The following is a 26,245-nucleotide window of genomic DNA, read 5'->3' as shown; positions in this document are numbered from 1 at the left end:
GAAAACTGGGAACCATGAACGGAATCTGAAAGAGCTCAGAAAATGGATAAATGACTGTAAGCAACATTTATTGCATGCTTGTCCTGGGCCATTGCTCATAGGAACACATGGAACCGGACAGCCACCTAGTGCGGCACAGACAGTGAGGAGCGGTGGGGTGGTCAAGACTGCTGGGGGGCTCACATCCCGGCTCTACCATCAACTCACTGGATGTTTCTGTCTTTCTAATTTTCTCACCTAGAACAGGAGAATCAGTTGTAGTTCCTACTCTGCAGGGTTGTTGTAAGACGTGGCACACGTCATGCACATGGTGAGCACCCAACGAGCATTAAGTGTTCTTTCCCCCCCTGCCCCCCTACCCCGTTCTCCAGGGAGGAAGCGGGGCTCTAAGGAAGCCACTTCCTCGCCCCCCCCCCCGGGCCAGGAAGTGGCACAACCCATCCTCTTGCGGGGTAGAGAAGCCTGGATTTTAAGACAGACAAAAAGGGCCATGGGGTTTGTGGCTGCCAACCCAGCCCGCCTTCAGCTGATGATGGGTTCCCCTTGCTTTAGCTGGGTTTTCTGTTTATTGCAGCTGAAAGCTTTCTTACTGATACAGTGGTTTTTCTTTACATGCCATCATAATCTTAAAATAAAAAGGGAAACCCAGTTTTTCTAATTCTGGACTGGCAACTTAATTAATTTGCATCACTAATTGCAAACGCTGAGCCCTGGCTTGACAGAGACAGCTAGCACAGTGCTGCAGAACAGAACACAGCGCCTGCTGGTGAATGAGACAGAAAAAGAACCCGTTTGAAAGCACGGCTAATTTAAATGCTGAATTAAGGAAAACACAAGATCCTATCTTTGAAAGAGATGTTCATTTTTTTTCATCAGAAAAAAGTAAGGGCAGAGTATAATTTGGGATCCATCACAAATGAGTAATCAGTATCAGCTAGAGCAATTCTGTTTTAAACATGTGATTCTTAAAAGATTTTTTTAATTAAAAATAAGTCACTCATATTCTTTTACCATGCTTCCAGACTTTTCATTTTCTCTTAGAAGATTTCTAAATTCTGAAATAACTGGATTTAGCCAGAGTTCAGACAGCCTGAGTAACTGAAATATCACCTAAAAACTGGTTTGGGGTATCTTCATCTCACATTTCCCCCACAATTGTGTCTGACCAGTTCTGACAGGCTCAGGAGCAGGCGTCTGAATTCCACTGATCTTTGTCAGTGACTGTAGGACACAGAGTGCACAGGACAGTGGTATGGAGCCGTTCAGCCCCTCCTCTTTCTCTGTGACCCTTGGCTACCAGGACATTGTTGAGTGGAGTGCTGCCTTCTCCAGGTCTGGGGTAGGGTTTGGGGGTTCCTGAAGCCCTTCCCTCTTCCTGCTCACCTGTTTTTTCAGGGCAGAAAAGGAAGGCCATCCAGGGCTTCAGCTGTGCTCCTTCCACCTGCAGGCCTTTTCCCAGCTGCTTACGAAACAGAAGGAACTTGTAGAAATTCAGGAAAGGGGAGAGACTCAGGTGAGGGCTGTTGATGCGCATGGATTCTACTTTGCTGGAGAAGAGCGGGCTGCCCCTCAGCCTGCACACATCCCACCCCAAACCTCTGCAGCTTTGTGACTGCAGCTCTCCCCTCCCCACTAGCCAAAAGCAGCGTAGGACCCTAGAACAGATCTTGTACCAGGAGAAGAAGATAAGATGAAAGACATTATTGGGCCAGTGATAAAATTGGAATTCAGGCAGTAGATTAGATAAAAATATCGTGTCAATGTTAAATATACTAAAATTGATAGCTGCACTTGCTTGTGTTAGAGAATATCCTTGATCTAAGGAAACACACCCTGAAATACAATATTTGGAGAATAAGTGAAGTGCTTAGAGGCCATGATGCACGCGATGTGTTCTCTAACAGCTCAGGAGGAACATATATCCGCACACACACAGTCATTTATAGGAGAAAGAGAGAACACAAATCCCAAAGCAAACCTGGGCAAATAATGTGTGGATATTCTTTGTGCTATTCTTCCAAATCTTCTGTAGGGTAGAGAGTACAAAGAATGTCCATTCTTGGAAGAGGTTTCATTTGGAAAGTTCTCCACAAGAAACATTTAAGATCTCTGGGCAGAATGATAACATCTTTAGGAAACTTCTGTTTTTTGGTTTGTGACAATTCCTTAGATTTTTTTGTGTTCCATGACCTTTGTTGTTTTGAGGAGTGCGAGTCACATACTTTGGAGAATGTCCTGGAAGAGGACACATGGTGGCACCTCAGGCACCAGGGCTTTTGCAATGACTGAGCTGCGTCACCGCATCAGGAATCTCTTACCTCTTCAGCTCCAGGTCACAGCCACAGTTCCACACAGAAAAGAAGGAATGCAACAGCAACTCCCCCAGTCAAGCTTGTCCTGGCGCCATGGAGACCAAGTTGCTCCTGTCACACCACAGACTCCACCCTCAAATGACAGTTTTGTTAAGCCTCCAATGACGCAAACTAGTGGGGGATGCATGCCAGCTTTCTCATGCCAGAGGTAGGACGTGATCAAAATTAATACGCTCTGGTACAAATCTCTCCATTAGCTGCAAAGCTCTGAAAAGTATTTTGGAACATTGTCCATGCTTTCTATGAGCAGTTCTCATTCCAAATGAATGAGATGTAGATCAGTTCTTCCATCTACAATTGTTCCAGGTGAGACTTATGTGATTAATCAGTAATAAATACCTGGTTCCTAGGGCAGGGGCTAAAGTGTACAGGTTAATGAACTAGAGTCAGGAATGCAGGTGGACAGACATCTGTTTTACCACCTATTGTTTTTCTGTTGTTGGTCTTGGGCTATTATTCTCTAGACAATGTTTAGTTATGTGTGATCTATGTTGGTTGTTTTTAATGCCAAAGGAAGTTTCCTGAAAATCAGTACTTTGTGTACAATTATTTCCTGCTTCCTCCTTTTCTTTAATACTCTCCAATTATTTCTACTGTTTCCAATGATCTTTTCTCTCCTCCAACAGATGAAAAATGGTATTGGTTGTATGCTCTTGAGTTATCACTTTATAATTTTTCATCCCACATTTCATGCTCTGTCTCTTAATAGCCTAACCTTTTAGGTAACAATACACCAGCATATTGTCTTTACAGCTCTAAAAAGTAGGAAAATAACTTCATTTGAATTTCTCATGATAAAGGTTCCCATAAGACATTAGGAAATATCCCTTCAAATGCATGTTGATAGTAAAAATTCTTTAAACTTGAATTTTTGTTCAAAGATTTAATGCCCAGAAATTCATAATATTAAAGCAGTTTTCTTACTATTACGATGGTTATCAAAAGTTAGTTTGCCCTTGCTGGTGTTGCTCAGTTGGTTGGAGCATCATCATGTACACCAAAGGGTCACAGGTTTGATTCCCAGTCAGGGCACATACCCGGGTTGGGGACTGGTTCCCGGTAGCCGCATGTATGAGAAGGCAGCCAATTGATCAATCTCTCTCTCTCTCCCTCTCCTCTTTCTCTCTCTTTAAAAACAATGAAAAAGTGTCCTCCAGTAAGGATTTAAAAAACGTTAGTTCAAGGGATAATTTAATGAAACCTTTTATCTTTACTAGAGCCACAGTGATGTTTCACTGTAATACTTTTTTCCCTTCGGCCCCCCGCCTTCATGAAATTATCTCTATCACATAAATCAGCAACACTAGCTTGATTATAGATTGCTGCTTCTGGAAGACATTTTAAAGCCAGAGGTACTTGGCTTTGTGCAGGTAACAAAATGCTGCTGGCTTAGGAAAAAAGGAGGCTTAATGAGAGAAGAGAAACATCGAGCCCTGTGGGAAACCAGGCATTCCGCGGAAGGAGCAGGTGCTCACTGCGGCGAGCCTCCTCCCTCCTGGAGTCAAACACCGTCGACTGGACGAATTGGGTGGTGCCATCCAGCGCCTTACCCACACAAAAATTTCTTCATGGCTCTAAAAAGGTTTGTTTCTTTTTTCTGAACAAGCATATACCAAATAAATGTGGGCAAACAGATTAAAAGTATCATTACTTTTTAGAATTGTCTTCGCTCTTTTCTAGTTTCTTGGGAGAGCTTCTTTTGCCACAAAGTAGGTGACACACTTAAGTCAACAAATAAGAAATTACTATTCTTGTTGTATTGAAATTTTTGATAATGTATCATCTGTAGCACTTACTTAATTTTTTGAATTATGATATAGGCTTTATTTTTTAAATCATTTTATTGTATTTTTTCCATTACCATTTAGTCCCCTTATACCATGCTCCCCCTGACAATCTTCACACTGTTGTCCATCTCCGTGAGTTCTTTTTCCTTTTTGCACAATCCCTCTGACAATCTTCACGCTGTTGTCCATCTCCATGAGTTCTTTTTCCTTTCTGCACAATCCCTCCACCCTCTAACCTCCCCCCACCCCTTTAGCTATCATCCTGTTCTCTGTCTATGAGTCTGTCTCTATTTTGCTTGCTAGTTCAGTTTGTTCATTAGATTCGACACGTGAGTGAAATCATATGGTATTTGTCTTTCTCTAACTGGCTTATTTCACTTAGCATAATGTTCTGCAAGTCCACCTCTACTGTCAAAAGGGTATTTTCTTTTTTGACAGCCGAGTAGTATTCCATTGTGTAAGTGTTCCGTAGTTATTTTATCCACTCATCTACTGATGGACACGTGGGCTGCTACCATATCTTGGTGACTTTAAATAATGCTTCAGTGAACATAGGGGTGCTTGTGTTCTTTTGAATTAGTGTATTGGGTTCCTTTGGATATATCCCAGAAGTGGAATTGCTGGATCAAAAGGCAGGTCCACTTTCAATTTTTTGAAGTATCTCCATACTGCTTTCCACAGTGGCTGTTCCTGTCTGCATTCCCACCAGCAGTGCACAAGGGTTCTCTTTTCTCCACATCCTTGCCAGCATTTGTTGATTTACTGATGATAGCCATTCTGACAGGTAGGAGGTGATACCTCATTGTGGTTTTAATTTGCATTTCTCTGATGATTAGTGACATTTAGCATCTTTTTAAAAAAAAAGATTTTATTTATTTATTTTTTAGAGAAAGGGCAAGGGAGGGAGAAAGAGAGGGAGAGAAACATCAATGTGTGGTTGCCTCTCATACACCCCCACCTGGGGATCTGGGCCACAACCCAGGCATGTGCCCTGACTGGGAATTGAACCAGTGACCCTCTGTTGTCCTCTTTGGAGAAGTGTCTATTCAGGCCCTTTGCCCATTTTTAATTGGGTTGTTTGTTTTTTTGGTGATGAGTTTTGTAAGTTCTTTATAAATTTTGGAAATTAACTGCTTATCAGATATGCTTTAGAAAAAAGTTTTCTCTATCCTCCTCTATATTTTCAGTAACTAGCTTTCTTAATTCTTCATGAAACTTATAAAGCTTATATCCTTACAAAAAAGGTATTTTCTCCTCTCTGCATGCATTTATTCATTCCATAATTACTGGGTGTCTACTTCATCTCAGACCCTGCCCTAGGTACATGTCTGCCCTTCCTTGTATGAGGGGTGAAGGGGTGAACCACAAAAACATCTGTTTCAAAAGGGCAGGAAGCACCTTTCAGAGCACTAGGGAAACTGAAACAAAGACACTGTTTTCCCAGGGTTGAGGGCAGAGATGTAATTTAAGCCTGGACTGAGTCACTTTAATTCTCCATGTTCCACTCCGCTCTCCCTGTGAGTTCGCACTTGTAGCTATTATTTCACATAGATCATGGGAAAACAGCATTTGGGAATAACCAGAACAGTCCTTGCTGGTGTCACTCACAGTGTTCTTGGCATGTAACATCAGCGAGGGCGGGGGGCGGGGCAGGATCTGCAGTCAGATATATTAACCTGCCAACTCTTTCCTGTTGGCCTCAAGGTTTTGTGCTGGGTGAGTCATTAGGGCTTAGTATTGTACATAGTCCTCAACTTTTTATACTCAAGAAATATAATACTGTTAGTTGACACTAAGTTAATAACTTACCACTCTAACCCCAAACTAGGGCAGATTTATAGACCAGAATCTATGTGCTAATTTCTGGGGAAATTAGCCTGAGACACGGTGCAGGGTGTGCTGGGAGCCCTGTGGCCTGGAGGTGGGGGGTGGCTGAAGCTTTTCCTGGGTGTTTTCTAAGTTCTCCTGGTTAGCCTAGTTTATTTTCCTTTACCTATGTAGGTTTTATTTTTTGTTTTGTTCTATCTATCTATATATCTATCCATCCATCCAGGATTGTCATCTAGAATAAGAGAACCTCTTACTTGGACAATGCTGAATATACATTGGATAATGTTCTAGCACTTTGCATTCCAGATGAAACCCCAAGGCCATCAGTTTCCTTTCTCCCAAGCTACTAGAATATGTAATATTGGGCAGGATATAGAAACTCAAAACTAGGCACCACTCCGTGGGAAAGTTGGAGAAGAGTCACGCATGGCCTGGTTTGTTCTGACTCGAGGATTAGTCTCACTAGACCTCAGGCACAGCACCAAGAGGAAAGAGAATAGAGAGAACAAGACATGAGCTGGGAAAAATCATTTTAGCTTCAGGACTGGCCCCAGGGGCCAGGTGGGCATCAATCTCTAGCTGAATTTGTAGGAATTAGGGTTGAGGCTAGAAGTGAACTGGACCTGGGCCAGGGGTTTGTGGGGCCAGGAGCTATATTGGAAAGAGTTCATTCTTAAGGGAAGATGAGGGGCCCAAGAGTGTGACTGAGAGGTTGCCCACCTGACTCCCCACTTCTCCCTCCTCCCAGCCTTGCAGCAAGCCCAGAGCCCCCATCGGCAGCGAAAGCCCTGACGGAAATCTGGTGCTGCACTGGTTCTTCTGGAACCCGGCACCAAGCCTGCCTGGCAGCCACATGCTCTGGCCTCATACTTCAGCATCCATAACAAAGCCCCTATTCCTTATGTGCAAGTCATCTTCCAAAGGCTTTTTGGTAACTGGGCTCCTGTTTTGGTCCTCTGCACCTTGTCAATATGTCATTGACTTTAGGAATGGGTGCTACCTGCCCTCCTGAAGGAGGTGCCCTGCATTCCTCACTGAGAAGCAAGGCTGAGGCAGAATATGTAAGGGCTCCCCCAGTCTCAGGCTGGCGGACATGTGTCTTGTCCTTCAGCTCCTCCAGGATAGAGGCTTCTACTGTTTTTACCCCACTGCTACTGAGAAAGAATGTGAGTTACTTAACTGAGAACCACAAAGACATCTTCAGATCAAGTGTGCTTTTGCACCTGGAGACAAAGAAACAGCATAGACTTTTGTCATTGTATTTGGAGCTTGACTGGAGCAGCCCGAGTATGAGAAATGTACATTCTAAATCTTTGGCCATTTTTATGTCTTTCTATTTTCCTTGTTGCTGTTGTGCTTCAATTTCCTAGGTTTCCTTAGTAAAAGCTTTCCTGAAAATCCCAAGTATGTCTCTTGAAATTCAAGAGGATAGGCAAATTGTCTAGCTTCTGGCCATTGCAGTTGGAACTGCAGCTAGCCCTAGAAAGGAGAGGATATTGGCAGTGGAGGATGGAGGATGTGGCTGGAAAATGGGGACCAGGCCAGAGAAGTAACAAGAACACTCAACAGAGGATATGGGTGATGCCAGGAATTGTAAAACCTTGCCCATTTAGGCATCTTCCTTATGATGAAGTTGAGTTTTTTCAAAGTACATATATTTGTTTTATTATTTTCTCCCAATAAATGATTATTTTAAGTATATTTTATTGATGCTATTACAGTTGTCCCATTTTTTCTCCCTTTTATCCCCCTCCACCCTGCACCCCCCTCCCACCAGCATTCCCCCACCCCCTGTTTAGTTCATGTCCCTGGGTTGTACATATAAGTTCTTTGGTTCCTCTGTTTCCTATACTATTCTTAACCTTTCCCTGTCTATTTTGTGCCTACCAATTATGCTTCTTATTCCCTGGGCCTTTCCCCACCCCGATTATTCCCCTCTGCCTCCCCACTGAAAACCTTCCATGTGATCTCCATTTCTCTGGTTCTGTTCCTGTCCTAGTTGTTTGCTTATTTTTTTTTGTTTTGTTTTTTTAGGTTTAGTTGTTGATAGTTATGAGTCTGTTGTCATTTTACTGTTCATAGTTTTTGATCTTCTGTTTATTAGATGAGTCCCTTTAACATTTCATATAACATGAGCTTGGTGATGAACTTCTATAACTTGACCTTAGCTGGGAAATACTTTATCTGCCCTTCCATTCTAAATCATAGCTTTGCTCGATAGAGTGATCTTGGATGTAAGTCCTTGCCTTTCATGACTTCAATACTTCTTTCCAACCCCCTTTTTGCCTATAAGGTTTCTTTTGAGAAATCAGCTGATAGTCTTATGGGAACTCCTTTGTAGGTAACCCTCTCCTTTCCTCTTGTAGTTTTTAAGATTCTTTGTCTTTAATCTTGGGTAACTTAATGATGACATGACTTGGTGTGTTCCTCCTTGGGTCCAATTTCTTTGGGACTCTCTGAGCTTTCTGGACTTCCTGGAAGTCTATTTCCTTTGCCAGAGTGGGGAAGTTTTCCTTATTTGTTTTTTCAAATAAGTTTTCAATGTCTTGCTCTCCTTCTGGCACCCCTATGATTCATAGATTAAAGATCTTAAAGTTGTTCCATAGGTTCCTAAGCCTCTCCTCATTTTTTGAATTCTTATTTTTTCATTTTGTTCCAGTTGGATGCTTATTTCTTCCTTCTGCTCCAGAATGTTGCTTTGAGTCCTGGTTTCCTTCCCTTCACTGTTGGTTCCCTGTACATTTTCCTTCATTTCACTTTTCATAGACTTCACTTTTTCCTCTATTTTGTGACCATACTCAACCATTTCTGTGAGCATCCTGATTAACAGTGTTTTGAACTCTGCATCTTTGTTGCTTAGTTGTATTTTTTCTGGAGCTTTGATCTGTTCTTTCATTTGCGCCATATTTCTTTGTCTCAGCTCACCTGTTATGTTGTAATGGGTAGAGCCTTAGGTATTCACCAGGGCACGACAACCCTCTTGCTATGTTGTGGCGCTGCATGTGGGGAGGTGTCTGAGAAGGAACAATGCAGCTCGCTTGCTCCACTCTAGCCCCACTTTCCCACAAACTCTCCTGTGAGAGTGGGAGTTTCTCCTGCTGTCACAACCCCTGCAGCATTTTATAGCAATTTTTGAGTCTTTAGTTTGCTGTTCATCCAGCCCCACCTCTCCTACATTGTCTGCCCCCTTGCCGAGTGTCTTGCAGTGCATTTTCTGCTTGGCTGCCCATCTCCCAACTCCACCCCTCCTACCCACCTGGGTGAATGTTTCTCTAACTTCTTGGTTGTTTTTAAGTTGGTTGTTATCCTTCTTTCACTTTTGTGAGGAAGCAAAACATTTCTACCTACACCTCCATCTTGGCCAGAACCTTGATGAAGTTGATTTTATTTGCAAAGCTGCGGTTACTGCCTCCAGCTCCACCAGACCAATACTGTCTGCCCACCAGCATTCCTGTCACTGGCTATATCCAGACAGCCCCAACACCATGCTCTCCCTGCTTAGCTGGATGTCCTCCTACCACCTGTCTCATCTCATTTCCTATCCTTCTTGCTAAATTCTCCTTCAGTTCCCCTTCTGCCTTTTGGGGGAGGTTTATCTAATTTGTGGCTGTTCTCAGAATAGTCTGATCCATTTCTGACTGAGCCATGGTTCTATTATTCTCAAGGGTCACTGCCAGGACATTGCCATAGCTAGTTTCACTTAAGAATTTCATAAATTGTTTGGATAAAGTACCACACAGTGACAAGTACCTCATGGATTCCAGGAGGAGGCAGGCTGACGAAGTATGAATTTCCAAGTTGTGTTATCATCATACTGATGAAGTGAGCAGGTGTGTGCTATAGCAGACAGGTCTAGGTTCAGACCTCAACCAGACACTTAGGAGATATACCCACTTGGGCAGGCTGCTTACCAAGCTGAGGTATAATTTTTTCATACACAAATGAGAAATAAAATATCTATTTCACAGATACTGTGAAGATTAGAAAGAATACATGTTAAGCATCCAGCACAGAATACGCAGCAGGCTTGTGTTCTGATATGATGAATACGATAGAGGTGACAGAGTATGATAGCAAATGAGAGAGGTGTTGAGCTGTTTATTGTTCAAAATTAGTAGAGGAACAACATAGAAATAAATTACAGGCACAGTGTTCACTGTAGCCTTTTGTCAGTAGAATGTTAGAATGTTATTTAAATAATTTTATCTCTGTGAAACTTCTCATGTTTTTATACTTTACATTACTAATGAGATTGTACACTCTTTGAATAATAGTAACAGCTAACATGTATGGAGTGCCTACTGAGTGCCAGACATTAAGCCCTTTGCATGCAATATTTCATTAGATTTATATCACAACAACTTCATTGGAAAAGAGTTTTACAGATTAGGTGAGTGGGCAGATTCCTCTGACCATGCATGCTCTCAAAGGTTCCTAATACTTGTCATTACATTCTCAGGCATCAGTTTTCTGGGAAGGATTCTTTGAGCCAGACAAACTAATAACACCTCCTTGTTAGCATAGCTACTGGAACTCTATGCACATGTGGTGTACCAGCTATTCTGTTATTCAGTAAGTATGTGTCATCTTGCCTAACTCATGACCTTGAGGACAGACACTGCAGTTTACTTCACTTTTGATTCCTAACACCAGCACAGTACTTGACATATGGTAGATACCAGATAGCCTTTTCAATGAATGGATGGACAAACTGGGAGTCTAGCAATGCAAGTGAAAAGAAAAGGGTGGGCTCGGAAGGAACTCACAAGGAAAAATGGATAAATCTGGTGACAAAAGGAGAGTAAGGAGGAGGCATAAGCCCAATAATTCTGGGTTGTGATAGGAAGGACAAAGGTACAAATGCAGGAAGGAAGATGGGAGAGATGATGAGGCTCATTTGTGTGGAGTTTGAGGTTAAGAGAAGCATTCAAGTGAAGCATTCTAGCCCAGGCAGATGAAATTGAAACACAATGTACTGCTGTGGTCAACAAAAATGTCAACAAAATATTGCTGTGCATCATCAAGAAGGATGTTGGAAACAGAGCAGAAAATATCCTACCAATTTCTGCACCTGGAAACCTGTATGTTCTTTTGGTTGCCAAATTGAGAAATACATAATAGCTAGGAAAATCCCGGAAGGCTATTAATATTCTCAAGCATACAGAGAGATTTTTCATAAAAAGATGGATGGAGAAAAAAAGTTTTACTTTCCAACTTGAAAATAAGCAAAAGGAGATATATCTTAGAAAAATGTAATGATTACTAGGTTAGGAAATTCTTGGTTACCAGATTTAAAAGTGCAGAGAACATGCATATAGCTTGTGAGTAGTTAAGTTCAATATGAGTTAATTTAGTTAAAACAGCATGCATGTGCACTTACAGGGAACTCACATTATGCCATAATTCCACTTCACATCCATCAGAAAATTGAGTGCTCACAACCTCCCTGTGACACCAGCATTATTGCCTCAATATTACCCATGAGTAGACTGAGTCCTAGTGAAATTAGGTTGTATTAATGATCCAATTAGTGGTAGGCAGAAATTTTGAAACAAAATAAATATTAATTAATTCACTCAGCAATAAAAATTGAAATTTGTCAGCCCTGAGAGAGATTAGAGTGAATCTTTCTAACATATACATACATACATACATACATACAGGGGTGGGCAAAAGTAGGTTTACAGTTGTTCATATGGAACAAGACATGCAGCTTGTGGTTATTACAATAACTTTATCAACTCAAAAGAATGTCACCCTGGCTGGTGCGGCTAAGTGTATTGAGGGCTGGCCTGCAAACCAAAAGGTCACCAGTTCAATTCCTGGTCAGGGCACATGCCTGAGTTGCAGGCTGGGTTCCTGGTTGGGGGCTTGCAAGAAGCAATGATGTTTCTCTCCCTCTCTCCCTCCCTTCCCTTCTCTCTAAAAATAAATAAAATCTTAAAAAAAAGAATGTCATAATGCAACTGTAAATCTACTTTTGCTCACCCCTGTATATGTATAAAACATATTATATATAATACAATATAACTATTAATTATGTTATGTTACTTTCTCCTCAAACTAAAGACATATATGGATCTCACTTGAAAGAAAAAAATTATAGTTGCTTCACTGTTTCAACAAAGTATTTTCAAATTATGCTAGTACTTAAATATGTACAAGTTTCAAATTATACATGGACTCATTTATAGAAAAGAAAATAAGACAAAACTATAAAATCAATAAAATCCTAATTAAAAACATGTTTTCATAATAGATGAGTTGTTTTGGTTTATGTAAAAATACCAATAAATTTGCATGTTTTGTGCTTCAGTGGCCTAATTCTTTTGATTGTGTGTATAATACACCATCATTTGAATCATCATGATTATATTTTTCTTATTTTCTGACAAGTATATTTTACCAGGATTCATTATTTAGATAAGCTAATCATTTGATAATTACTATCAAAACATAATGTTAAAAAATAACTGCTTTTATGAATGTTACAAGGAAAAAATCCATACAATATCTACTTACTGGATGAACATGTCACAGAAATTAAGATGCAATTGTTAAAATTTGTTATTTGTGACATCAAATGAGTTGATTCTCTATCATGTTCTTGTGAAATCCTAGTTCATATTGTATGCCTTGAATTTTTCTTTTGGCCTTTACTGGGGTTTATCTCATTTATATGTTTAGTTTTATCTCTATTCCTTTATCATTAGCCCTTGACATTTAAAGAGGCGTGTTATTGGATCACACTGCAGTGTCTTGACAGTGTCAATGTTGTGTCAGTTCAAAGTTTATTAAATAAATTCAGATGGCAAAGTCTTACTCTAGGTAAATGTCTTTCAATGGCAATAGTAAGTTTTGACTTTCTAACTTGTCGAAGGTTTAAATATAAACACGACAAGAATAGGATCATCACTGTTTTGAATTCAGGACAGTCAAGCCTGAGCTGGAAAAACATGCTTATTCCATGTAAGCAGGTAACGCTGTGTCTCTAGGGTGCCATCTGCCAAGTTCTGGTCATAAACACGATCAAGAGTACAGATGGGCCAGGGCTGTGGCAGTGCTTCTTGCTAAGTTGGCCATTCAGATAACCCTCCACATGCTGAATGTGTTCAGATGAAGATGGAAAAGAAGTACAACATCATGTAATAGAACTCTTGGACCTTAAAAAAAAACAAAGAAGAAGAACACAATCTCTTTCTTTTATTTTTTTCTATCCATCCAGAACATTCATATTCAAAGAGGATTTAGATAGCCTTTTTAGGAATGGATCCATAATTCCAAGAAAGATCCATCATTTCTAAGGCGAGGTGTTGAGACTACCATGGACTCCAGACCCAGCCTGCCCAGGTTTGAGCTCTCTAGCTTTCTGACCTTGGGCCCTCAATTAGCTTCTTTGTGCCATAGTTACCTCATCTGTAAAATGGGGATAAAAATAGTTCTTACCTCCCAGGATTGCTGTGAGGAGTAGATAAGTTAATATCTGTAAAGCATTTAGAAATGTGCTTCAGATGTAAAGACATGACTAGCTGTTATGACTACCTATGCATCCTCTAAAATATAAGAATCTCTATTGTTTACCTTTTAGCAATAAAGAATACAGAATCATTGATGCAAATATATTTCTTAAAATGACGCTCACTAAAATATGAAATGACCGAGAGCCATATTCATTTCATTATCATATAGGTCAATCTCGGCTATTTTATAAAGCAACCAGTCTAATAACTTTAACCCCTGAAGGTTTAGGAAAATTAGGGCCTGACTGTGCAGACACGTCCAGAAGGACAATCTCAGCATTCAGCTTAAATGACCATGTCCACAGGAATGAGGTACACCATGTATACCAGATCAAAAGGAATCTTCAGAAGGATAACAGTAGAAATTATTAGAATTTGTTGCAACCATGTGGCATCAAACATTAGAGTTGAGGACACTAAGTTTGGAAGATAAGTAACTCACCCAAGATCAGCAACTATAACATAATGCACCTGGACTTCAAACGACCACAAACAATTTGGCTCCAAGCCCCTTGCTCACTCATCACCATGTTGCCTTGGGACCAAGGACTTGCAGAGAAAAACTGTGGGCTTGGTTCAGGGGACATGCCTGCTAGTCTCCTGTTGCTGAGGCCACTCTAGCCTTGGGCCTCCTTTGGATGAGTCGCCCGGGGGAACATGGGGAAATGAAGAGAGCTCTGAGCAAATCCTCCCATGAGCTCACCACCAGGCTGGATTTCTCATGATGTATAAGTTAACTCAGGGTGGAAACTTGTAATTACTTATTGGCTGACTGTTCAGTTCTCAAGTTCACATCTGAGTAGGGATGCACGGATAGAGACTTTGTAGCAAGCACAGTTTGTCATAAGGGGTAAAGACAACCATTGTATTGGGGGACAAAGTAGTTGAGTTCCATCTACTACAGATTCCACACCAACTACCACTGCGATGTCTTGAGATAGTCCTTTTGCCCTTCCTGTGAGAGAGGGCCTCTTGGTGGAAAATTTCCAGTGTGGAAGTTTAGGCCCTGGGACAACTGTGTCTGGAGAAAGTGACACACAGGCAACTGAGTGAAGTCATCAGGGCTGTGTCTGCACTTGGGGTAGGTATGGAGTGAATTCTCCATTTCCCAGCCCCAAGCCACGTGGAGTCCAAGGGTGTAATGCTTGGCTGTCATGTAGCAGTCCGGGCTCCCAGGGGTCCTCTACTGCCACTTGGCCAGGCTGAGTCTTCTGTTCATTGCCTCTCTTCTAATCTGTTCCCCCCTTTAGGAAGGGTCATAGAAGGTCCTGTGATAAGGTGCAGGTGGCCCCGCTCTCTCTACTTCTGTCTGAATCTCGAGGCCTGAGAGAGGAGCACACATTAGAAGTCAGGGTTGAGTGGTGTGCATACATTCAACCCCAGGTACCTTCTGACGAAGAGACAATGTGGTGGGAATCCAGCCAATCAGTGTCAGCGCCCAGCTGCTGGGCTTGATGAAACCACCTCACACAGAGGGTAGGAGAGAGCAGCTCTGTGCCTTGACTTAACAAAGGACAAAAAGAGAGAAACACATGGATTAAGGTTATATTTGAGGAGAAGTTTCCTGGCAGAAATGATTCTTTAAGGCAGGCTTGATGTATTCAGGTCACATGAAGGCGATGTTCCAGTAAGAATCGATTGCCGGGTAGGGACGTGGAACCACCTTCTCCAAAGGACTTTAAACATAGGATTAATTTCTCCCTGTCTGGGGTTGGTGAAATAGGTCCTCCTGAAGGGAAGAAAATGGATTGGAGTTACTGTCCAGGTCTTTCCCAGTCCTACGGTTCTGCAGTTTCTCTACCACTTGAAATAAGGAAAGTTCAATCCTGAATGCATTTTGAAAAATGGAAAAGTCTGATGAGTTTTGCCTGTTCTCATATGTGATCTGTTCACATATGTGGTGGGAAGTAATTCAGATTATAGAAAACATTCTGTATTTGGTCTCTTATCAACAGCAGTTCATGAGTACAGTGAGTATAGCAAAATGTCTAAGGTCATCCAAAAAAGTATTAAAGGTAAATTTAATAACTTTAGCATATTCTAGGACAGTATGATAGTGTGAAGTCCACTCCAGAAATGCTAGGGAAAGTTCCAGGCACAGAGGAAGCAAGAGAAATATAGATAGATGACCAACTGTAACTGTCACCTCTTGGAAATATATAGACCAGAAAGACCGGAAGTAGGAAGTCTACAAGGGCAAGACTGAATTCTGTAAAACCATGAAGATCAGAGATTGCTACACTCAGGATCCCAGAGTTAGGGGAGAACCTTTTTTTTAATTTGAAAGAGGTAAGTCTACTATTTCTCAAAGAAGGTATTTGTTGTATCACAATAAATAAATTCAAAGAACTCCTTATCTGTAATTAACAATAAAAAGATTTCAATGGCTTAAATGAATTGGTGGTCAAGACACCAATGACCGTGAAGAAAAGCGGAGACATTTAATCATCTGATGTCAGCAGAGAGAACAATATGTGCTCATACCATTATACCAAAGACATGGAGCGGGGCTGATGGGCCTGGGGTCACTGTGATGAAAACTCAAGAGACCTCGAGGGGGAGGCTGCCTCCATCTCCGAGGAAACTGCATGCCATTAAGGCAGGCTGGAGTCCTTGTCAATCTGAAGACATAACCCTTTTCAAGGTATTGGTTTTATGCCAAGCAAATGAATATCACACATCACTTACATTGTTTCACAAGGCCAAAATTAGGGGTGAAAATATCTTTTCTAAGCACTTGTAAAATGCTTAAGTATATCTGGTCGTTTCTCTAAATATTTATGATTCACAAATGGTCTTTCCCCTAAGTGCCTTTTGAAACATATTTAATCAGCATTCACTTATTTATTCATAGTGAACACTTATTGAATGGCAATATATCAATATTGGAAATAGGTATTAATAAAATGTGGTCTCTGCCCTCCAGGAGTTCACAGTCAAATGGATAAGTCACGGATGACTGGTGAGGGCTCCGTCCAGAGGATGCTCTCAGTGTCTGGCCCTCCCCCGAGCACTGAGCATTCCTGGGCCCCTGAGACAGCTTCCAGAGGTTGATGAAAGATAGAGTTGTTGAGGGAGACAACAACAATGATCACCTGGTTTTACAGGACCGGGAAAGAATGGTGTCCCCGCACCAAGAAAAGATAAGAGTCTAAGGCTGGGGAGAGCTCAGCTTGAATGAAGCTTCTGAGCTGAGCGACTGAGCTGCGCAAAGCCAGCAGAGCGGCTCTCCGTAAGGATGAGGTCAGGATGGGGCTCGGAAAGTGGTGCACATGTGCCCATCGTCTACTTGCCGGTGAGGTTTGTCCGCTGGAGTTAGTACTACAACTCAATTATTTCAGTATGTTAGTACTTATAAAACCACTTAACATTTCATACTGGATACTCATCACACCCATGAAGTAGACAGGGCATGTATTTTGTCCCCAGGATCCATGGAACTGGTCCCCAATCAAAAGAAAAAAGAGTGCCAAGTTAAAAAAAAATCGCTGGCTGTTGTTTTGGTTGCATTTTGCCTTTGTTTTCCTGGTTAAATATCAGTGATCTGCCCAAACACTTGAGGATGAAATGGTGTTTGAGATTTGCCATCATCACGGGGAGTGCAGTGGGCCTCAGACGGAGGGCGGCCCTGGGGAGACCACACCTCAGGGCCAGGGTGGTGAAGGACAGTCTCAGTGCCACAGAGCTCAGGGGGTGACATCTAGGGACACTGCATAGCAGGCACATGTAGACGAGAGGCAAGCAGGCTCTTCTTTAGCAAAACATGAATCAGAGATCAGAAAGAAGAGTCAACATCCAGAGGCAGGTAAGACCAAAGCCCTGTTATGAAGAAAAGCAGTGGGAGCCAGAGAGACCCAGAGAGCCTGAGGCTGGGAGAGAGGATGGCGGACTGAGGGTTGGGTGCATCCCATGCTATCCCAAGAAATGAGGCTTTGGCCGCACTTTCAATTCTCTTGAGGAGATTTTATTTTTAGTTTTATTATTTTAATCCTCACCCAAGAATATGCTCTTTCATTGATGAAAGAGAGAGAGAGAGACATGCCTGTGTTGCCTTCTGTAGGTGTCCCCACCAGAGATCAGACCCACCACCCAGATATGTCTTATGGCCAGGGGTTGAAACTGCAACTTTTTGGTGCATGGGACAGTGCTCCAACCAACTGAGCCACCCGGCCAGGGCACTTGGGAGGATTTTAATAACAGCCACCCTGGGTCTAACCCCAGAGATCCTGAGGGCATTTGAAAGAATTTCCCTAGCATTTGTGCAGCCAGGATTGAGAACCATGGATTATGGTGTCAGCAAGTACATTTTTGGGGATGATTGTGAGGATAATTTATCTAAAGTTCCTGGCACTTAGTAGGCAGTCAATTTTGGTTTCCTTTCCATCTCTTTTGCTTCCTTCTGCATTATTTAAGTGTATGACAATGGCCTTTCTTTTCAACCACCTCCCATATATTCTGCAAATCTTGTAAGAAATGTGTCCTTGATTTTAACGTTGTGACCTATGAGATCATTGGAAAAGAAAACCATTTTTTAACCATCATTTTATTTATTTTGCCAAAATTGCTCTTTTTAGTCTATTGTTGGCAGGGACCGCAGCATCATTTTTAAGCATTATCGCACAGTTGACACTGGCATTGTGGAAACCCGACATCCAACACTCTTTCTGTCCTGCTTTGATATTGATTTAATATCAGAAGGCCATTTTCTCCTCATCTCAATGAGATGCTAAATGGAATAAGAAGGACATTTTCCACAGAAAAATAATGCTCATCTAATCTAAAAGGCAACTTTTTCCTATTATTTGAAATATCTTGTTGCATTTTTATAGACAGAAAGGAGCATATAACTGTATTATAAAGCAGCAGGATTCTAAATAATAAAAATAAGTCTAAAGGACATATTTTGCCTATTTAATTTACAACCATTTTTATTTTTTCCAGTTTTACTGAGACTTAATTGACAGACAACATTGTATGAGTGTAAGGTGTATGCTGTGATGGTTTGATACACAGGTATATAGTGAACTCACAACTCCAAGTCAGTTTCATGTGTCCTCTTCCTCACATAGTGACAAGTTTTTTGTGTGTACTGTGGCAAGAACATTTAAGATCTTAGCATTTTTGTTACGAGTGCTTTAAAACTCTTGTCAGACAATTTTACTGATATATTGTAGTGTTTACGCAAGTTCATTGTCTTTCCCTATCAAGTTGTGTTTGTCTTGCTTCTTGTTATGACAGGTGGTTTTCACTTGTATTCCATACATTTTGGATATTATATTTGAAGACTTTTGATTGTATTCAAGTCTCCCATTTCGTCAGGAAGTCATTCTTGGTTATGTTCAGTGTGTATGGACTGGCTTACTTTTGTGGGCTATCATTACAATGAGAATTTAGTGTTCAGGGCCCTTTCAATGCTGTTTCAGTCTTCTTCACATTTCAATAAGGCTTGAAATTTTACTAAGCATGTACTTACTGTCTCATTAGAAAAATGAAAACTATATGGACATATATTCTATATCCCACGTGTGAGCACGGAAGACCAAGTGAACACTACGGTGATGGCCGGGAATGAACCATGGCCAGGAAAGGAAGGAGAAGACAAGTAGCTCTGGGGTCAGAGGAGAGGCAGCCATCTGACTCAAGCCCAGGTAGCAACCGTTGGCTGGCATGAGGTCTCTTCATGCCGTAGGTCAAGAAAGAGGTATCCACCTCAAAGATACTCTCCAGCATCTGAGAAGTGTCTGCCCAGTAGCCAGACTCAGATTCAAATGTAGGACTTCAGACTGAAGCCAAATGCTCTCTTTAAAAAAGTAAGATATAAGCAACACAATCTGAAATAATTAACAAATGAGTTGACTTCTTTAAAACATGGTTACAGAAATTTTATCTCATATATGTGATCTCATTTGTGACTTAACATATTTCAAGTGGATACTCTAGAGACATGCAGATAAAATTCTGCTCACTGAATCAATGAACCTCTACAGGCCTGGCCCATTGATTGCTACTATTGAAATAATTTTACACATTTAGGCCTTTTACTATTTTCAACTTATCTTTGATTAATTTTTAGTGCATGAAATAATGAAGTATTCACATATGTAGAATGCTGAATTAGGTTTCATTTTTATTTATTTTTTATTTATATATTTTTTTGTTTCTGAAAGTTTTCTCCATTACCACTTAGTCCTCTTATAGCCCCCTTCTCCTAGCACTCACCACACTGTGGTCCGTGTCCATAAGTCCTTTTTTCCTTTTGCTTAATCCTTCCACTCTCTAACCTCCCTGCCCTTAGCTGTCAGCCTGCTCTCTATCTATGAGTCTGTCTCTCTTTTGCTTGTTATTCCACATATGAGTGCAATCATATGGTATTTGTCTTCCTCTGACTGGCTTAAGTTTTCATTTTTAAATACATTCAGTGTGATAAAATTGGTCTCTATTGGTCTTTTAATGTAACCTTCAAAAATTCAAATATTGAAGTCTACTAAAAGACATTCCATAACCTATTTTACAGCTATGTTTTCCAAATGCTTACCAGGTATTTTTGTAAACATTAACTTGTCGAATCCTCTCAAAATCTTGTAAAAATGTCCATTTTTTTAAGGATTAGAAAACTAAAGTTTAAAGAAATAACTTGCTCAGAGTCACACAACTAGTAGTAAGATTTGAACCCAAGGCTTTCTGAAGAGCTTTGCAACATGCTTGGCTGCCTCTCACTTTTTCTTACTGATGGCGGCAGAGTGGACGTCTTACAAGCATTCTGAAAATGAGATGGACAATTCCAACAGTAGCTTTTTTCAGTAAAGCAAAGATTTTGGATCCGTACAGAAGAGACTTATTTTCAGAATTATGAGAATTCTATTAATGATAAAATACTTGCTAGATTTATTCTCTAAACCAATTGATATGATTAAGCTGCAATTCCGTCTCAGGGCAGCAATTCAGCCCATTTCGCCAGCAGAGGGCAGCACTATGCTGGCTCAAGGAATATGGTCCAGAGCAGTGACACACCACCCTGTCTTGGCTCTCCTGATTTCCCTGGTGAAGCTCGTTGCAGGTCCCTGAGGCCATGAAAGGTCCAGAGGGCATGAGGGCAGAAGAGGGGTGCCCTTTCTTCTTCCCCAGGCTTCCTCTCCAGTCCGCTGCATGTTTACAGAATGGAGAAAGGAGTTGGGAAAACTCTAAACTAAACACACATTTTCTCAAGTAACTCATTCCACATAGTAATCCTGTCAGTAACTGAGAGTATTTTTTCCTGCATCAAATGTATTGATTGCTGTCTTCAAAAATATTTCTGACTCTATGCCCTGCAGCAAAAATTACGAATGATTTCCTAAAAGCTAGATGAAATGACAATTTGAGAAAAATTGTCAAGAGAAAAATCTCAAATTTTCATATAACACACCAGGCACTTTTGGGAAGAAAGCAGTGCTCACTGGGAAGGGAAAAATACTGCTTCTGTTGTAAAACATAAAAATAGTAGCTTTCTGATATGATAGAGGTCAACTGATAAAGATTTTTAAATATACAATTTTACATTGTTTTTATCTTCTAATTTTTGATAGTGTTAAAATAAGTCAAGTATTAATAGATTTTATAGACCATCATTATTCACATAAATATTTTAAAATTAAATTCCATTTGGTAGCTTAAATTTCTATGACAAAGTTACTATTAGGTAGTAAGCTAGAGAGCATCTGCCCGGGAGAGATGTGAATTCTAGCCCCTATTTGGCTCTTCAGTGCTGTGTGAGCTTTGGCAAAGCACTCAACTTCTCTGAGCCTTAGTCTCCTTGTTACTAAACAGGGACCATAATACCTGCATCAGGGAGGTTTGGGGAGAAAAATTGCTTTATCCTTGACTCTTCGTTAATAGGAAAAGTATAATCAAAGGTGGATGCTCAGTATTAAAATTAAGAGTTTAGTTTGTGTAGAATTTATCAGTATGCTTATCCTCATAGTGCAGGTGCTGCCATCCACTGTGCTGACCCGGAAGCCACAGTTTTGAGTGTGTATGTGACTCTGCAACGGTCAGTGGCAGAGCCAGAATCTGCAGCTCTGTCTTTTGGCTCCAAATTTGGCTCCTGTTCCCTTTCTACCTCACAGTACTGCCTAATCAATTTGTGAAGGTTAATGTGGAGGTATAAAGACTAGAGTTGTTCTCAAATCTTTCTAACTTCTAATGAGATTGACTTGCAGAAAACTTTACCTTCAAGGAAACATTTCGGTAAAGACTTAGAGTAATCGTCTGCTCCAAATTCATGGCTTTACTAATGGACTTAGCACAATGGTTTGTGTCCAATGTTCTGGCTTTAATGTTCTTTAAATAGAGTGAAAACTTTGAAAACAAATTGGATGTCCAAGAACATGAAGAGGGAAATAGATCATGTAAATTATGATATATCCATAAGATGAGATATTATGCAGCCATTAATAGTCCAGCTTTAGCCTATCTGATGACAAAATAAAACCTCATGAGATATAATATTGAGTGAAATGGGAGGTAACACAATCGTGTGTGTAGTACAATTCTATGTATATGTGTACACACCTACACAGGGAAAAGACTGGATATATAAATACTAAAACATTAATGGTGGCTATCTCTATGGGGGCACTTATGCCTGACTTTTATCCTTCATGTATTTTTTGTTGTTGTTGTTTCTCAATTTTTCAATGTACATTTATCATGTTGGAAACTAAAATAATCAATTTTTAAAGTTTTGTGTGTATATAATATTGCCACTAAAATAGAAACAATTTGGTAGGTGAATATATGGAGACAGTTTTCCAAACTAAAAGATGGCAAATCAAACCTTAGGAATCTAAAAAGAATGCATGAATTGATAAATAAAAATCCCTGATGCCAAGACACTAAGGAAAATGGAGTAAAACCTAATAAGACCTAGTAAAAATTAGAATAAAGCTTTGAGTCTCACTGGGTTATTTTCTTACAGGAAAGTGGCAAATCCTACAAGTTTATCACTAAAATGATATTTGGAATTCTGGAAACAGAGCTTAAGCAGTGACATTTTTTTTTGCCTGGAAATCTGTTAGAGGGCCCTAGGAAGAAACACTAATCTGAACAGAGAAGGTGGACATTTGACAGTTAAAATAAGAGAGTTGGAATGTCCACCTGGAGCAGCGAGAGCAAAACAAAATTCCCATCAAGCAAACAAGATCAATCTTTCTCTCCTTCCCTCCCTACCTCTTCATCTTCTTTCCTTCCTCCTTCTTACCTGTTTGCCTCTCCTTTCTTTCTGTACATATTACCTTTGACTCCATTACATAAACCAAAGATGGAAAAGTTAGGCAAGATATATTTGTGAATGTTATTAACATTTTGGATTATTACATTGAATTCTTAGTGGCCTCTGAGCTTAAAAACAAAGTAAAACAAATCTTCATAATACAGATAATTTGTGATTAAATAAAATGACCGGGAAGGAACAAAGAATAGCCCAGTTCTGGGTGAAGTAAATTCTGAAACAAGGCACATGTAAACACCGAGAGAGACTTGGAAACGGCAGACATGCAACGCAGCCGTTACCTCGGTGTGCAGATCGGTGACTGCTGACGCAGCCTGGAGTGTGACGGTGAGGCCGGGTCCGAGTTGACGGAATGCGGCACGCGTGGTTCTTCGACAAAAACCTGAAATTGATGAAACACTGCAGTTTCGTTTCTCACCTCAGAAAGCAGGCAAGAAGGAGGAAATGCAATGACTGGCCTTCATAAGCAGCAGGACCACCCTGTCCTCAGTTTCAGTGCTCGGTCTGTCCTTTAAGGTTGTTGCTTTGAAACTGTAGATTAAGTTTGCTCACAGTGAGACCTCAGAGTGCAGACCTTGCCTTGGGGATATCGACATGGTAATTTTCTATTTACCTTATGCACTGACTGTTAATGTTAGTAAGGAATTGTCTAAGAGTGTGATTTGTGTAAGTTAAAGAGTTAATGTGTAAAACACGGGGTAAGGGCATTTGGTGTTGATACTGGACTTCACATTCTATGGACCCAATCTTTTATATTCCAGGTGTCCCTTTAAAAATACATTGAACTAATTTTACGGAAAACAAGTAAACAGTAGAGGTTGTGCATGCTAGTCCATTAAGTCGTTTAGTGAGGCACAGCAAGTATAAGACTGTGACAAAGAACAAGTGTTTTTCTCTACTATGCAGAGATGAACTGAATTCTGCCGCTGCCGAGGTGATTTGTAACAGATATTTATAGAAATGAATGAGCCGTCCAGTCACTCATGTGCTTCAGATCAATCACTGAACACAAGCTCCATGCACAGGAAAGAGAGCCTTATTCCAAATGCCTGTGAGGCCTCCGCTCACCGTGAAGGCTCCTGGAAGAGTCTACAGCTGAAGGTTTTGTGGCCAAAAGGGGCTCCCTGTCTCCACATTATTAATTTGGGTGAGATGTTCGTTCGAGCAAAAGGGGAACAAGCACCCTAATTATCCATAAAACTAGATAATCGACTTCTTTTTTTTCTCAAATGCCTTTTCATATTTCTCCTTTGTAGCTTTCCTCCAGTTCCTCAGGACTGACAGGCTGAAGACTTGGAAAGTGGTTCTCAAAACATACATTAAGCGATCACAATGTCTTTGAAGGAGCCGTACCTTGGCAGCACTGAAACACTGCAGTCTCAGGGGCTTGTAACGTGGATTTAAAAACTGAGTCTTCCCTGGGCTGTTGTCTTGGATGCGCTGTTTACAGGTTCAGATTGCAGTTTCTGCTTCTGAGAAATGGGGTGAACAGCAGTGCCCTATGAGCTGTGGTGCGGATGAGAGATGTGAGCATACTGCACTTGACATGAAGAGCAGAACGGGCAGCCGGCATGGCTGCTGTAAACAGCAGTGATGCCCGAGGTGGCTCTAGTGGCCTGGTGGACGTGTGTGACCCCACAGTGAGGGGGGCACCACATTCCCTGTGGACATGGCCCTGAGGGCCTGGGAGTCAGGAGTTTGGACAGAGACGGTCTGGGTCCTGGAGCTTTGAAAGCCTTATTGGGCACATGGTATATTCTGCCTTGGCAATCAAACAATGTTTTGGGGCAAGTCTGGTCCAGTGAGAGCTTTCACAAAGGCCTGTAAGCCCTGAAAGGAAAGGACACCTAAGCATACTTCACGTGCCTGCAGTGATGAGGTGCGGGTGGAGGGGAGCAAGGGAGCTAATCGGGAGGGCCAGCCCAAGGGTAACTGCGGCCTGATGTGACAGGGGTAGTCCTGTCCTTAACCTTCCAGGTAGGTTTAATCTTCCAAACGGACCAGACCCCGGCACCCCATGCCAGCTTCAGACCCTTGCCTCCCGGGTGCTGTTCACCAGCGAGAAGCATGCAGCACTTCTCACCACTCACGTTCACCTCATTCACGCCTCACTACAGCTCTTTTTATACCTGAGGAAGTGCTAAAAAGTTGTTCAGTTTTCTACCCAGAGAATTCATCTCTCCTCACCCATGTCCAGACAACAACATAAGAATGTTCAATCAGTTCATGGGTGAACTGTGAAGATAAAGTTCATGGTAAGTGCACTATTAAATGGGGGAAATATGAGAAAAGACAGATAAAAGAAGGATTAAAATATTAGTCACAGAATTTTAGACCCAAACAAGGATATTTCACCACCATTATAAAAAGCCATTTGTATTCTTTTTAATAGGGTTTTAAAATTAATTAAAAATACTTTTAGAATCAAAGAAGCAATGTTTCAGTTGAACACCATACTAAAAATCTTAATGTGCTTCAAAAACTGTAAGCATATAATTCTGAGTAATAAAAGAATATAGGCAAAAGCAATTCTAGAAAAGAGGGGGGGTAGTGCCTTTCTTTTGCTAATATGGAGAGACAGGCAAAAGCAATATTTAATCCCAGCGATATCTGGAGTAAAGCATTGTCAAATGTTAACCTTTGAAAGTCAATTCCAGTTTTAAAAAGTATAAGAAAAAACACTACATACTCATGAAACAAGGTAACAGAAAGGGCAGTGGTTCAAAAGACCTCTTGACTTCTAAAGTAATTTATCCATCTATTTACAATGGTTAAGTGACATTTTCTGAAATATATGACTTTTCAGAGCTTAATTGGAGTTTCTTTCTGTTGATCTGATGTCAGAACAATAAATTATTATGACCTCAAAAGAGAAAAGTGAATCTCAATTTATAAAATAATTGTAATTTAAAAGATTGTTCACTAGTTTTAGTCAATCAGAAGATCTTTATAATAACTGAGCTGGGTGCTGATAACCTCATTAATCATAGGGCTTATAATTTAGGCAGCTTGAATGAATCCCCCCCCCCACAATAGCAAATGTGGCATGAAAGAGAGAATATAAAAGAACGTTAAATCTGGCTCATATCCAGGAGCAGAGAGACAGACCTGCCCCACTCTCCTGAGGAGGCCTGCCCTCGCTCAGGGATGAGGGAGTTGGGGACAGCCAGATGTGGAGAGACCACCGCGGTCTCCCACACAAACTGCCTCCGAGGGAGGGGCTCATTTTGCAGAACAGATGAGACAGTGATGCATGGCGTGGCCAGAGAATTCACTGTGTCGCCACAATAGCCCATCACCCAGAGGCACTGGACTAATTTAAACCACAGATTTCAGTGAATAAAAACATGTCCGTATTGGTTCATTAATTGTAACGAATACAGCAAACTAATATAAGACATTAACAATGGGGAAACTACATGTCAAGGGTAGATGGGTAGATGGGACTTTTTTGTGCTATTTACTCAA

The 26,245-nt window shown here is 40.9% G+C and overlaps 1 long non-coding RNA gene across 2 annotated transcripts; it reads right to left on the bottom strand.

Annotated features, from left to right (window-relative positions):
• Positions 1-1,143: 1,143 nt before the first annotated feature.
• Positions 1,144-2,860, bottom strand: LOC118497269. Of its 2 annotated transcripts, XR_004899792.1 has the most exons (3): positions 2,223-2,860; positions 1,384-1,547; positions 1,144-1,221 (listed from the first exon to the last, which is right to left on the bottom strand). It is a non-coding gene; the product is annotated as an uncharacterized LOC118497269 (long non-coding RNA). The 2 variants fall into 2 exon arrangements; XR_004899791.1 differs by having other exon boundaries at positions 1,144-1,547.
• Positions 2,861-26,245: the final 23,385 nt, after the last annotated feature.

This window comes from Phyllostomus discolor, chromosome 11 (assembly GCF_004126475.2).
Source record: "Phyllostomus discolor isolate MPI-MPIP mPhyDis1 chromosome 11, mPhyDis1.pri.v3, whole genome shotgun sequence".
NCBI lineage: Eukaryota > Metazoa > Chordata > Mammalia > Chiroptera > Phyllostomidae > Phyllostomus > Phyllostomus discolor.
The sequence above is the reverse complement of the archived record's forward strand: the minus strand, read 5'-3'. Positions and strand labels throughout refer to the sequence as shown.